Here is a 15,568-nt window from a genome sequence, read left to right as displayed (position 1 = left end):
TAACCAGAGAGAGAGAGAGAGAGAGAGAGAGAGAGAGAGAGAGAGAGAGAGAGAGAGAATCATTTTAAATAGTGATGGAAAACCTTCCAGTCTCATTTTCGTTCAGTACCTTTGAAATGCTACGCTCCGTAACCAGAGAGAGAGAGAGAGAGAGAGAGAGAGAGGATCGTTTTAAATAGTGAAGAAAACCCATCCAGTTATGATCATTTTCTTTCGGTACTTTTGAAGTTTTACTTAGCGTACTATATGTTATGGGAAATGACCCGAATCATTTTCTCAAAATCTTCCAAGAAAAAAAAAAAAGATGTCTAATTTTCGTGAAACAGATAACGCAAACTTAACTGGAAGTAAAGTTGATGATTAATTAATTACTGGGAGTTTTCATTTCTAATTTCAAATTTTATTCCTTATCTTTTTCATCTTACTTATATAAAGGAAACCTACTCTCATCGTACGCAATCAGAAGAGATTTCCTCAAGAAAAGGACTGCAGTGGGTGAAATTAACATAATATGAAAACGGATAAAATGGAGCGTATCCCCTAGATTTCATAATCATTGCACTCGTTTATGTATAAATAGTTTGAAATTTGGGACACTGGATTTCAGGGAACTACGTGTCTACAATAAAACATACAAAACTGCAAGGGCTAAGAAAACTGACAGATTGAAAATCGTGTCACATTTTATTTACTTTAGTTAACTCTAGGAAAGAATAGTCGGAGCTCCATTTTTGTGTACTGACTGAGCGGTTCATCACACTGGCATCAAAGATCACCATTATAAGAACTTTATCATATAACCTCTCTATTTCGATTTCTGGAGACTATCTTCATTCCCATTTTATCGAAATGACTTCGTGAACGTGCATTGTAATCAATTTTGTGATCCAATTTCCAATGTAACCCTTTCCTAGTTCTTCGCAATGCGTCACTTCAAGGTCACTTATCTGTGGGTTTTATGGTATTGGGACATAACTGAGTGACAGTCAGTAGTGGTATATATTTAATTCTAAGAATTAATTTCCTGTAAAGATATTTCCGTTTTCAGTTGTTCTTTCATTTTGAGCGGTTGCAGCACACTTATAAAAAGAGAGAGAGAGAGAGAGAGAGAGAGAGAGAGAGAGAGAGAGAGAGAGAGAGAGAGAGAGAGAGAGGTGAATACTTCACAGTGTTTGACCTCGTTTTAAAACTGGGTAGTGAAAAGAGGCTGGAAAAGGATTGTTCTCGGCGTTTGACGTGCTTTGTTTTCTAATCTCTCTCTCCCTCTATCTTTCTCATATTCTAACACACACTGGTCTGCATTTAAACAGAAAGACAGGATGATCTATCATTGGTTGTTGCATCCTATTCTTCGCATGGGCATTAGACAAAAACTAAACAATCACATACACAAACGGCGACGTTCAGAAATGGCTGCTTAATCATGTTGTCATTTTAAGGTTACATAATACATCAGATCTACTTCGCCATCGTCATAAACAGCTTGCGTTGTTAATAGAACACACCCAAAAGATTCTATTGGCATATGTAAAAAAAACACATCATCAAGATTTTTTTTTCAGAGTTAAATGTCAGATATAATAGCCAATTAGAATAAAATCTGGTTCTCCCCTCTCTCTCTCTCTCTCTCTCTCTTTCTCTCTCTTCCCAAAGCCTAAACGCCAGACAGCTAACATCTTTATTTGGGAAGTTAAAACTTATTAGGCGCTCTCGAAGCCGTGTCTTTGTGTTTGCTTTCTTATTTGCCAGAGTGACTGTCTGTTATCCTGAATTTGTTTTCTTATAGTCTTCGCATATCCGCGTTCTGAAGGGTAACGCTTCACCTTTTTTTTTTTTTACTAATATCTTCTCCTTTCTATTCTTATGGCACACTTGTTATTCCCTTAGCACCTCTGTTGTCTTTGCTCCAAGGAGTCTTTTGAGAAGTTTGCTGCCTCGCTCTTTCTCTCTTTGTAATTTGTGAGTCAGCTACGTTTTCATAAACATTTTACCAAGTACAGTGCATCATATGCACAACACCTTTATGCACTGTATAAGTTCACTTGTCCGTGAGCATTTGTACACACACAAACCGAGTTCAAATGAATTTTCATTGCATATGCTCGTGACAGCCTCTTTTCTTCGTTTATTTTTCTTTTCTATTTTTGTTACATAATTTTATTCTCTACTTCTCTATGTCATTTTCCATTCTGTATGGCTGCAGCTTAGCTAATATCATTTATATGTATATAAATATATTATATATATATATATCATATATATATATATATATATATATATATATATATATATATATATATATATATATATATAACTTATATTTATATATATATATATATATATATATATACATGTGTGTATGTGTACAGTGAAGAGGCCGACGGCATCGACAACCTTATACCATATATATATTTCGTAGTTCAAAACAGGGGCAGAGAAAGAACGCAGCCAAGCCACCTAGGAATGGTTAGGTCGTGCACCTCTCGGAGAGCAAAATTTTAAGAAACGAAGAAAATTATTAGTAGATCAAAAATAACAAAGCCTGGACGTAGTCAGAAAGAGAATAATATCATTCCAAAGTCAAAATGCGACTTTCATTGCCGTTTACAGAAATATTTAACAGTTCTACTTTCATGAAAGAATTTGTAACTTTGAAGTAGTACTGAAGCTCGTATTTTGAGCATTAATTTTAAGCATTCACTAATGAATAGCGCCAAATTTGAACTTAGGAAACAAAAGTAGCAGACAGGCACAGAAAAAGTAACGAATGGCCTTCTAATCAAGAAATCTAGAGCATAAAAGTTCTTACGACAAGCTTCTTAAACCTTTATCTGGTCCTGGCTTAATGGGGAAATAGAAGGAAAATTTGAGGTTTTACCATGGAGGATGAGGTGAACCTGCCTTTTAAAATGTAAAATACACTTAAATTTCAAGAACAAAAAAGGGGAGCAAGGAAAAACTCCCAGGTCTGGAAGCGAGAAGAAAGAAACTCCCCGTGCTAAGGACCTCAGGGTGGTGGCCTGGTCTGCATACAAGACCTTCGGGGAAATGGAGAGAGGCTACTCCTCAGGCTTAATGGCTAAATGTCGGAAATAATTACCATAGAGATTTGGCAGCGTGGACAACTTTTAGCAGGCACAAAAAAGCTCTAGAGAAGAGCTAAATGTATGACAATTATCTACGCAATTAGAAGACAAAGGAAAATACATCCAATAATACGAGAACAACCTCCATAACAGGGATGGCTAACTAGTGTGTGGTTTTCGTAATTGATATAGAAAAAGACCTCGCAGCATAACAATACATGTTATTAAGCAGATTTAGTGGTTGGATCTGTGATTTCTCTTCAAAGAACAATCCTAAAATAATTTCGATACCCAGAATGTTGTCAGGAGCCCAGTCCAAATTTCCATCGCACCAAACAGACAACTTGAACGAGAGGTAAAACAGATATGGCTAAAATCCCTGACGTTGGGAGGCACCGAACTTTGCTATGTCATGGGATCTCTATTCAATTATGCTCTCATACCAAAAGCTGATTTACAAAGAAAGAGACGCTTAGGATCGAGTGTTACTAGCAATGGGTACCTGGAAATTGTAAAGATATACCGTACATGACGCCCTGATTCATCGAAAAATGCATGAATAAGATACAGACCTACATTAGGTTAAAAAAAGATCGTTATCGTAGAATACAGTAGACTACAGAGGATCGTTATTGTAGAATACAGTAGGTTAAAAAGGATCGTTATTAGAGAACTGAAACTGAGAAACACAAAAATTGGGATCTGGGCAAATGTTATGTCATCAACTACAGATACCGAGTTATTGGGTGAAAAATTAAAAACAGCTGAATACTTCACAGATGTCAAACGCGATGAAAAAGGGGTGGAAAGAAGGTACCTTAATGAATCTGGCCTTGGAGAAATCCTAAAGGTGGTAGAGCGATGATTACCACGTACTTGACAAAGTGAGAGTAAAGTTTAGATTGAAATACTTCAAATACTGAGGAAGTTAAAGCAACACGGTGGTATCTTTCAAGTCCCTTTTCTTTGTGATGGGCTAAACCAGTCCACGCATCCAAGAGGGCGAACCAGTCCATGTATCCAAGAAGGATAAAAGCAAGATTTAACGATAATGAAAAAAGAAAAAGGAAAAGACGACAGCGGCAAAGACAATTCTGCAAATTCCTTAGTGACTCAGGTCAGATACCTTGTCAGTCTTCAAGGACGCAAGAAAACTACAAACCCTAGGAAGGGAATTTAGGCTAAGCGCTGACCATAGAATTAGAAAGGCTAAAATTGATATATAAAAAACAATGGTATTGCAGAGCGATTTAATGACAGAAAAAAATGAGAGCTAAAGAGCACAGAATATATTATGAGTGATAAAAGGAATAAAGTTGGAGTTGCATTACATCTTAAGAGCATTACCCAGATTACTTCAACCGAATCATTTTTTGACCTGTGCTAGATAAGAGATTTAAAAAAAATATTCACGCAACTTGCGTTAGAAAAAGATATACCTGTTGTTACTCACTTACATACTAACATCTACCTAAGGATGTGGGAAAAGTTCCATCACGTTTCCTGTCATGCATACTAATGAGAAAAAATTGTCACTACAAACTAAGGAAAACAACAATGTCACAATGTCAAACCAGTAAACGAAGAAACAATCCTGCGCTTCAGTACTTTGTAGTAAGCAGCGAAGTTAACGAAGGAAAGGAGCAGTCGAACAAGCTACATTTGAAATGAAGAAAAAGTGTACTTCAACCTTGTGTTCTGTATATCATTCAAGTTTTATTTATTTATTTATTTATTTATTTATTTATGTAATTATTTTTGCTGCATACTCTCACTCACTGCTTCCCTCTTCTTTCTTGGTAAATTTTTTCAATGACACCCAATTATTCTTTTTAGCCAACATTCTCCCCTTCACCCCTCTCCCTCCCCTTCTCTCTCTATCTACTGCTGATGCGTTTCTAGCGTGCGTCGTGTTAGTTTAACCATCCCGGTATTTACATAAATTTCCGACAAAACGATCTCCACTTGTCAAGCGATACCTTCGAAGACTTGAAAATGTGATTAAGTCTGCTTTTCTTAATAAAGTTATTATCGCCTCGCGTCCTCTTGGCTCGCCGATGTTGAAATTCGTTTAACACTAAGTTGAGATGATAGTGACCCTCCAGTTGCAGTCAGAACCCCAATGATAATTTAGGCCTTTCATGGACTGAAGTAAATCGTGGCACTTAGTCATCTGTTTTTGCTCTCTCTCTCTCTCTCTCATGCTCAAGAGGATGAGGGATATTGTCAAAAGACTGGATTCCGAGTTAATCCATCTTCAAACACAAAAGCTGCATCTTTCAGGCATAACAACGTCACAAAAAATTGACGGATGGCGAGGCCAATCCGGCAGCGCCTGACCCAACAGCATGAACTCGTCATTCTGAATAGCACTGATTACCTTACCTGACCGCACATTTTTCTTAATAACTCAATCACGTTTACTGCCGAAGCTCTGAAGTCTACCCCTCCTCCTTCCGCCTTCCCCCTCCCCCAACCTCCAACACCCAAGACGCTGGAAAAACTGCGAGCACGCGCATGCGGAGAAAGAAACATAAAGACAACGATCTTGAAAACTCTCCAAGATGTCCGTCCGCCCTGCGAGAGGCAGAAACGGGTTCATTAAAAATCCAAATGCAGCTGGGTGTGATTCGCAGCCGGCCAAGTTTTGCGGATTAATGAGAGGGGAATTTACAGCCTTTCGCGAGGAGCTAAATAATATGATTAGTCATTTGGATTATTGCTTGGCCTCTGTAGTTCTGATACGCGCCATTAAACGATCTGCAGTCATTACCCGGGAACTCGTTTTCTGCTTAGGTTGATTGCGCTGTGATGATTTCATCGGCCGATACGCACTGGACTTTTTTTTTCTATTTAGCTTTACATGATAAAAAATAAGACAGTAAAGACATAAAATAACAGGTGTAGTACTGATCTCATTAATAGTAAAAGAATTTATGACTCTGATGACCTCTCCTCCGGTTGGTTATTATCGTTACTACCTAAACAGGTTACCAAACAGTTCGCTACAGTAGACTGCGTCTAGTACTTTACCTAGAAATATACGTTCCTTCTAATAAACCAATAGGCTCATTTCTAAAATTTAACGATATAAGAAAAACCTGGGTTACCACAAAAATCGGAATTTTAAATTGCCTTTACTGAAGTGTTAAAAATTTCTTCCGCAATCTTTTCTGAAGCGTGTTTTGACCATCAATGTCAAACCTAACAATCTGGCTATATCGAAGCTGAAAAAGACAAGTCGATAAATCATTTATAATTTTTTATAAACACCGACACACAGACACAGAAATCATAAAATAACGTTCCATAACAGCCATCAAATGGAATTAAATATTAAATGCCCACGATATAAAATCATACATCAATAGCAGAATAAAGCAAAAATCGAGGCTTACAATTTAATCTAGCCTATCCATACCGTAATGAGAAATCAAATAAAACAAAAGAACAAACCAAATAAGTTTAATAAAATGCCACAAGCTCCGAACTAATCTAGAGCCTAAACAGAGCCAAAGTGAGCAGTTAAAGCTCACAAAGGCCAACCACATTACCCAACAGCTTTACGAACTCACGATAGAAAACGAAACGATATAAAATGATCATAACAGCTCGAGATATAAGTAATTCTAATCATTCGAACAAGATTCAGACGTTCCGCTCCTTAGGAGGAATTGGGAAGAGTTAGGGAGGGACCTCTAACCTTTTTCATTATGTCGATGTTATCTCAGTTTTAAAAGCTTAAATAGATCTCGGTCACACGACTGGTACCTACTGGCCTCAGTGTAAATGATATCATGTCCTCTCATTACATCGATGTATCGTTAGGCTTTAAAAACCGAATATTTACAGGGTGTCCCAATAATATATATCTGGACAGAGAGAGAGAGAGAGAGAGAGAGAGAGAGAGAGAGAGAGAGAGAGAGAGAGAGAGAGAGAGAGAGACTCCATAAAACAGATCTGGAACAACTGAGAGAGAGAGAGAGAGAGAGAGAGAGAGAGAGGGGGGGTGCTGCCCCCATAAAACAGATCTGGAACAACTGTGAGAGAGAGAGAGAGAGAGAGAGAGAGAGAGAGAGAGAGAGAAGAGAGAGAGACAAAAAAGATCTAGAGAGAGAGAGACAGAGAGAGAGAGGTGGCCCCCCAAAAAAAGATCTAGAGAGAGAGAGAGGGGGGGGGTTCCCCCGAAAACAGATCTGGAACAATTGAGAGAGAGAGAGAGAGAGAGAGAGAGAGAGAGAGAGAGAGAGAGAGAGAGCCAAAAACAGATCTGGAACAAGAGAGAGAGAGAGAGAGAGAGAGAGAGAGAGAGAGAGAGAGAGAGAGAGAGAGAGTGGCCCCAAAAAGATCTAGAGAGAGAGGGGGTGCCCCCAAAAACAGATCTTGAACAAGAGAGAGAGAGAGAGAGAGAAGAACAATTAAAACTCCCTTTGGTTTTTCCAGTGTACGACAGGACATCACTCCCTAATACAGCACTGCCATATGTTACTGCCATTCCTCGGGGAATAATCAGGACGAAGGAAGCGTTTGATTAAAGCTTCACTCAACGAAATTCGTGATACGTCTAAACAAAGTCAGATGCTTTTCCTTCCCTTGGCAATACAATTATGTCTTCGCCGAGAAAAGGCATCCGGAGTAAGCATGCTGGAGAACAAAGAGATCTGACTGACATCACAACTGACAAGGAAATGTTCGGGCCAACGTTCCACGACCCCTCAACAGCGCATTCCTACATCTGCTTCCCGAGTCCTGACATGGCAGGCAAGGGCAACGTCGTGACAGGCGGCGGGATAGCCACGTAATAATAATAATAAAAATAATACATATGATTAACCACGTTTGTATGTTGCAGGCCAATAGGGACAACGTCGTGACAAGATGAAGGATGTTCCTTAATTATTATTATTACTGTTTAGAAATTGAAATGTTTCATGTAAGACACGACAGACGGGGTAATGGCGTGACTGACTGCTGGGCATTTCTGATATTATTTGGGAAATAGCATTTCAAATTTCGAATTCAAATCGAAAGAAAAACCCTACGGACACGATAAACACTTTTCACCACTGGCAAAAGCTTTTATTGCCATTATTTCAATACATATGTCTCTAGGCAACTGATGGGAGCCCAAAGCAGGTAATATATATATATATATATATATATATATATATATATATATATATATATATATATATATATATATATATATATTATACATATATATATATATATGTATATATATATATATATATATATATATATATATATATATATATATATATATATATATATATATATATATATATATATATCATGCAAATTCTATTTCTCATTTGGGGGTTTATGCTTTAGGAACAGTTGAGCAGATATACAAACATACACATATTTTACAAAATCTATGTATATATTTTTCACCAATCACCTTTTTTCCCTTGGAGGGGATGGCGCAAGAAATGTATATCCTTCTGTATTCTTAGGGAGCTTTTTGGAGTGAGGCTGGTGGGCCCTTTCCTTTTCATCTTGATCCAAAGCAGATGCTAGAACCTATTTGCAACTCGGGAAAGGTAGGACAGGAGCAATCTACAGATCAAGGAAACGTGAACTGAATGCTACATCTACCAACCGTAGTGCCAATTTTGGCTGATTATACTTTATACAAAGTAGGTGGTTGGATTGCCATGTTCCCGCTCTTCTGATGCTTTGCACTTAATGCAAGCTGGAAGGTGGGGTCGCTAACCCCTTATGCCTGTGCCTGTGATGGATGATTGCACCTTGTGATGGCTGGTTGCATAATGTACAAGGTGGGCAGTGGGGTTGCCACATCTCCATGCACCTAGGAGGGCTTACTGCACCTCTTGCAAGGTGGAAAGTGGGATCCCCACCCCAATGCTTAGAATGGCTGATAGCACCTCGTGATCTCTGACTGAACCTCGTACAGGATGGACGGTGGGATTGCTCCATTCCCGCACCTAGATGGGTGATTACACCTTGTGCACAGTGGGTGGTGGGGTTGCCACTCCCCTAGGCCTATGAGGGCTGATTGCAAATCATGATGGCTGACTGCACCTCACTCAAGGTGGAAAGTGGGGTTGCCACACTCCTAGGCCTATGAAGGCTGAATGGACATCACGATGGCTGATTGCACAACATGCAAGGGTGGGCGGTGGGGGTGCCGCATCCCGAGCTTATGATGGCTCGTAGCACCTTGCGATGACTGACTGCACCTGATACAAGGTGGGCGGTCGGGTGACCATATCTAAATACCTATGATGACTAATTGCACCTTATACAAACTGGGATAGCTATGTATAGTACATACATGCTTGCTTAGAACTCCCACAGGTGGAAGGACTTTTATAAGCAGAGCGAAAAGAGAAGCAAACTACAATCAAAGTGAAATTAACAAGCAAAAGGAAAAAACATCAAATCAAAATCTGTGGCATCTATGGGGACCATAAATGGTCAAGAAACTACTGACAAATAGACATTCTTTTTTTTTTCCCCTCACAGATTGTGATCGAAGGATGAAAGCGAATCAAGAATGACAAAGTTGTGGAACTCACATCAATGGGATTCCTCTGCCACTATCAAGCGAATCATAGTTTTTCTTATGGCCTGTCAAATTTTGTATTAAGGCGACAGCCAGTCTGACAGGTTTCTATATAAATATACCACCAATATCGCAGAACTACGCAGATATATACTTTGCTGTAATCAGCTTGTTAAACAGTACCGTGGTAAATATTTTAAAGCCTGTACGAAACATCGTGAAACATGTGTTCTCTCCTAAACTTTCACTAACCCTGGAATTGTAAAAAAAAAAAAAAAAACTCGGCAATAAACGGCAAACGAATCAGAGCGCAATTAAATGTTTTCTTTTAAAAAAAGAGACAAATTTCTGCTAAGAAAACACTGTATAAAATAGTATCCATAAGCAACTGTCATATATGATAGACATACTAGAACCTACGATAAGGTAAAAAATATCTAAAAGTTTCAGAAAATTATATCCATATTCAATGTTCATGTACGAACCTGGGCCCTATAAAAAAAAGTTGTATAAAGTAATAACAATGTCATTTTTATAACTGATAGGGCTACTGGGTCCTATTATATCCAGATTTTCGAAAAATTGCATGATATCTATTTGCAGTTCCTATATATGATTGTAGCGTCTGCAATAAACAAATAATCTCAATTCTTTAATAAAACCACATGCAATTTTTATACATGATATTAGAACTTCGACAAACAACAGATTCCGAAAAATTGTATACAGCAACCACTATACACAATATTTTGATACGACGCGTAGAAAAATACCCAGAACAAACGTCTCTGTGATAAATGAAAACACAGGAAGTGTCCGAGGGCCAAATCCTGCCAATTGAAGGCACAAGAAAGTGTTTATCTGTATACACAAGAAGAGCCGAGTCACGCATAAACTTCTACCAGCCTGGATGAGGTGCTTGAAACAACAATAAATGTTTTCTCAAAACAATGCCTGTCTATAGACACTCGCCTCTTTCGTCTTCTTATTTTTGCTTGGAAGCAGCGCAGATTTTCTGTACGTCTTGCTTCTCGAGTTGCCTTGACAAAAAATATACGTGATGTCGAAAGAAATATAATCGTTAATGCCCAATATAGATACCAAAAAGTTAATAAAAGAGTCTAAAAATATATCACCTGTATATAAAATGTGGTGAATGTACCAAACATATGCATGACAAAAAATAAAAAATAGATATAAAAGGTCTCTGAGAAACACCACTAAAAGGGATTAGATGCTGTCAATAACATGGAAGCAAGTCACGGATCTCGACAGCTGCAGAAGACAAAACTCCGCCCGTTGCAATTCGTGGACGGAATTTTTCTTAATAAGAGGAAGGAAAAGAAAAGACTAACCCTTAAATAACGAACGAGTCCAAGCAAAGGGAACGTTTTCTTTCCTTCTCTTCTAAGTGCAATTGTTGCAAAGAGAAGTTCACTTTTCCATTCCATCAAATATTCCTAGATCGATAAAGAGTTTAGTTTTAGGAACACTTTCGGTTTATGACCAGTGAAAGAACACGACGAGTTGTACATTATCGCTAAATCGAGGTTTCTCCCAAGACATTTAATCTGTTGCGAAATATCAATTTACAATCATGTTGCTCTTGGAGAGCACTCGGTTTTGATTATTTCCTACTTTTCATAACGAACAAGCATTCCTGAGTAAAAAATAAAATAAGTTTACCCTGCTACAATACTATAAAAACCGAAGTACCCAACACATGCCACTACAAAACTAGCAACCGTTACATGCAAATAAGAGGAATTTACAACCTGCGTCACAGATTTTGAAACGAGATTCGATTAATGGACCTTTCAGGTATAAGGAATACTAACAGGGATGAGTCCTTAAAAACTCGGTAGGGTAAGGTAATTGGCACCTATGCATGAAGTGCACGAACGCATTGGCAATATAAAAAACGGTACTTACGAACCGACAAGGTTGCGCATGCATTCCCAATCAGTTTTCGTGGTCATTTAGGCGTACCGTGGCAGTGGTGTGATCGGGGATTTTGTGGGACTTAAGGCGTTCCCATTCCGATCGTATGCCCCCACTTGTCAGCACTCGTCAAATATAACAAAATGGTCTCCATTTTGCATGGCGATGAGAAGCGTGTTGACGTACTACTTTCCGAGACGGGCGCACATACTGTATTCTCTGGAAAGTCTCGTAAAGCAATCATCAAGGATTTTAAGGTTTTGAGAAATCTATGGCGTGCGGTGACAGGCATGTAGATCATTGCAATGTCATGAAGTCATAAAGGCAGCGTACTTGCATGGAACATCACTATGATTTTACGTTGGGATTCTAACTCATAGTAACGGGATCTGTGTTAACTATAAAAAGAAGGGTTCGTAAGAAATATTAGAAAGAGAACAGGGGGCGATTTCACCTTACGTGAAAGACGTCCAAAAAACATGCCCACGGGAATCACTTCAGACCGAATGATTGTTACTTCGAGGGTGTGTAATGGAAGCTTATATATATACAGAATAAATATATATATATATATATATATATATATATATATATATATATATATATATATATATATATATATATATATATATATATATATATATATATGTATATATATATGTATATATATACACACACACATATATATAATTATAAAGTATGTAATTGTAATAACCACAGTACCCTCTAACTTCTCGAATTCTTCACGCTTTTTGGATCTGCTTCTCACCGCAAAGCCTTAGATCCAAATGAACGAATATGAAGTAATACTTCTGATGTCCTTTAGCAAGATTCGAACCCGCATCCAGAGTATTAGAACGAGGTCACGTTGCCGACCTGTATGTATGTATGTATATGTATGTATGTGTATTATATATATTTTATATATATAACAATCTGGGATAAATTAAATATAATGTTTACATATCAATTTTCAGTTGCCATCACCTCTTGCGCACTTCAAAACAAAACATCAGACACCTCTCTTTTACACACCGTAGTTTAACTCAAGTGAAAACATGGCAACTAGTTTTTTTTTTTTTAGCATTTTATGAATATTACAATTTCACCGGTATGTAGTATGACTCGTTCGGCACGTCAGTCAAAATCAGAGCTCCACTGAAGTGAAAGAGTACCGGTATGCAACCTTATTCCTCGGGGGATGTTTGATAAAAAAATAAAAAAAAATAAAGCGAGAATTTTCCTGTCACTATAGATATTTTCATAAGTTTAGCTCAGGCGTTACAATAGTGTCTAGATATATCTGTTATATGTAATCGGCGTCTTGGATTAAGAGCCTCATCCTAAAGGACAAAAGGCGTATGGTTATTTTAAATATATATATATATATATATATATATATATATATATATATATATATATATATATATATATATATATATATACATACATACATATATATATACATACATACATATATATATATATATACATACATACACGTATATGTATATCTAATATATATACACATAGCCCATATGATATATATATATATATATATATATATATATATATATATATATATATATATATATATATATATATATATATATATATATATATATATATATATATATATACATATACATATATATATATATTATTATATATATATATATATATATATATATATATATATATATTTATTATTCAACAGAACATAGCAGTGACCATTGTCATTTGTTTTATATGAATTCAGTCCCTGTTAGAGGATATGATATGCTTAAGAACATAAAATATATAAACGTATGCAATCTCCACTTCACAAAGTAAAACTGTCTGCAACCGAGAACGTCAAACTAACGGACGAACGAATGCCAGTAAAAAGAAAAAGACATTTAAGGTAATCTTTGCACACGTACAATAAACAGTGTCTGTCGAGAGGACCTCTTCAAGTCAGGAACGGAAAAGACTATTACGGCATTTTCGACAAATTTTTGAGGAGTCAACTTTACACTGTCAATATTTGTGCCGTCAACGAAAGCTGCTTTCGGCTCCATTTTTCAGGTTCAAGGTTCTCTGTTGAATGTTCTAGCAGCCAGGTTGAAATGTTAATGCAGTTCTATGACATAACTCTAAAATATTTTGTATATTCATTTATGCAGGGACAATTTCTTACTAGAATTAAACTAACTCCATTTATTTGATACTAACCACAGGCACAGTATCAGGGTCTGTGTAAAATCTAAAACATAAGGAAATCTGATACTTTAACCATTACTAACAAACATCAGTAATAACCATTAAAAAAAAAAAAAAAAAAAAACAGTAAAAATAAAAAAACACGGCATTAAAAATAACTATGAGTTTTTCCACAAAATCGAAGACCCGAAACAACATTGCTTTTACTGGGATGTATAGAAGAATGTATGTTTTTATGGCCAAGAAAACCGTTGGCAAAAAAGAAAAATAATTCTCAATGAACAATGATTCAACCATCGTGTGATCAAGATGACTGGCTCAATTCTCTACAAAACTTATTTCGGAACAATTACTTGTAATTTAATTATGCGCCGCCTGATGCATAGAAAAACTGCTATATGGCCGGACAAAATTCGACACAACGTATGAAACAGGGAGAAAATGTTTACAAAAATAAACAGCAGCTGAATAATAATACAACCAAACCTTTCAACTGCACTTATCAGATTTCCTAGACACACAGTTCGCTGACCTGCTCTTTCAACAAACACTATATGAGAGAGAGAGAGAGAGAGAGAGAGAGAGAGAGAGAGAGAGAGAGAGAGATAAATGTAACAATCACTTACATATAGTATCAACATATCAAAATTTATGCCCTAACATCCCAGTATTTCCGTCCTCGTGTAATAACAGGTGCTCACGCCTTAATAATCAAAGTGCAACACCCACTGCATAAACTACAATGAATTGGTAATAATGCTTTATTGGTCTTATAATCAACTAATGTACCTATGTCGTCAGAAATGCCGTTTATATGCTTTACTGCAAAATGGCTAAAATAAGTAGCAATAAACTACATTCACAGTGATTGGAAATGCAATTCACGTTAGTTTTACAGTGCAAGTTTAAAAATGATTGTGATTTTGACCTACTTTCGCTTTTTGAACATAAATTAAAGTACAACTGTTCAAGCTTAAAAAGACACCAAAATCTATACCCTAGAATGAACACTAATTTTATACATGAAAATCCAAGGCAAGTATTACTAAATTATATCTAAATGCAGAATAAGTTTACATAATTTCTTTACAATCTCCTGTGCAATATCTAACATTAATAGCGATAAACTGTATATTATTGGAAAGCAAATATACCGTAGTTTTGCATGGTGCAAAATAAATTCATTTATTTACAGCAAAGTATCAACACTTTAAGATGACTTCAGCTTATCACGCTGACCTTTTAAATTTTACTGTATTTCATAATTCTGGACGTACTGACATATAATATAACTGCTAACCTTTAAAATGACACCAAACTAAGTATCATAATATGAAAACTAACATTAAATAGACCAATCAGAGAAATATCTTGGTAATACAAACCCGGCCAGGAGGAGGTCGGTATATCTTAGTGGTAAAATATAAAAAAAAAAAAAAAAAAAAATATATATATATATATATATATATATATATATATATATATATATATATATATATATATATATATATATATATATTAATTAAAATATAATATTTTATTTATTAAAAAGTTTGTATTTTCTTGATTTTGCAACATTCCTGCTGCCTTACGTACCTAAGTAGGTTTAAAAGCGCCGTCAGTAGAAAACTCTGACAAAAATAATGCTGAAAAAGTTACTTTTTCAATATATATATTTATGTTCAAAATATAGTATACCGTTTCCCTTTTCTTTAGGGTGATTCTTGACACATTTTCAGGGATGAGGTTGCTAGCTCTCTATCCCTTTTCTTGACCCTAGTCGATGCTG

The 15,568-nt window shown here is 36.3% G+C and overlaps 1 long non-coding RNA gene across 3 annotated transcripts in view; it reads right to left on the bottom strand.

The window, feature by feature from the left end:
- Nucleotides 1-15,568, bottom strand: part of LOC136834318 (uncharacterized) — a 453,859-nt gene that overhangs the window by 399,892 nt on the left and 38,399 nt on the right. The window lies entirely within an intron of this gene.

This window comes from Macrobrachium rosenbergii, chromosome 53 (genome assembly GCF_040412425.1).
Source record: "Macrobrachium rosenbergii isolate ZJJX-2024 chromosome 53, ASM4041242v1, whole genome shotgun sequence".
NCBI lineage: Eukaryota > Metazoa > Arthropoda > Malacostraca > Decapoda > Palaemonidae > Macrobrachium > Macrobrachium rosenbergii.
The sequence above is the reverse complement of the archived record's forward strand: the minus strand, read 5'-3'. Positions and strand labels throughout refer to the sequence as shown.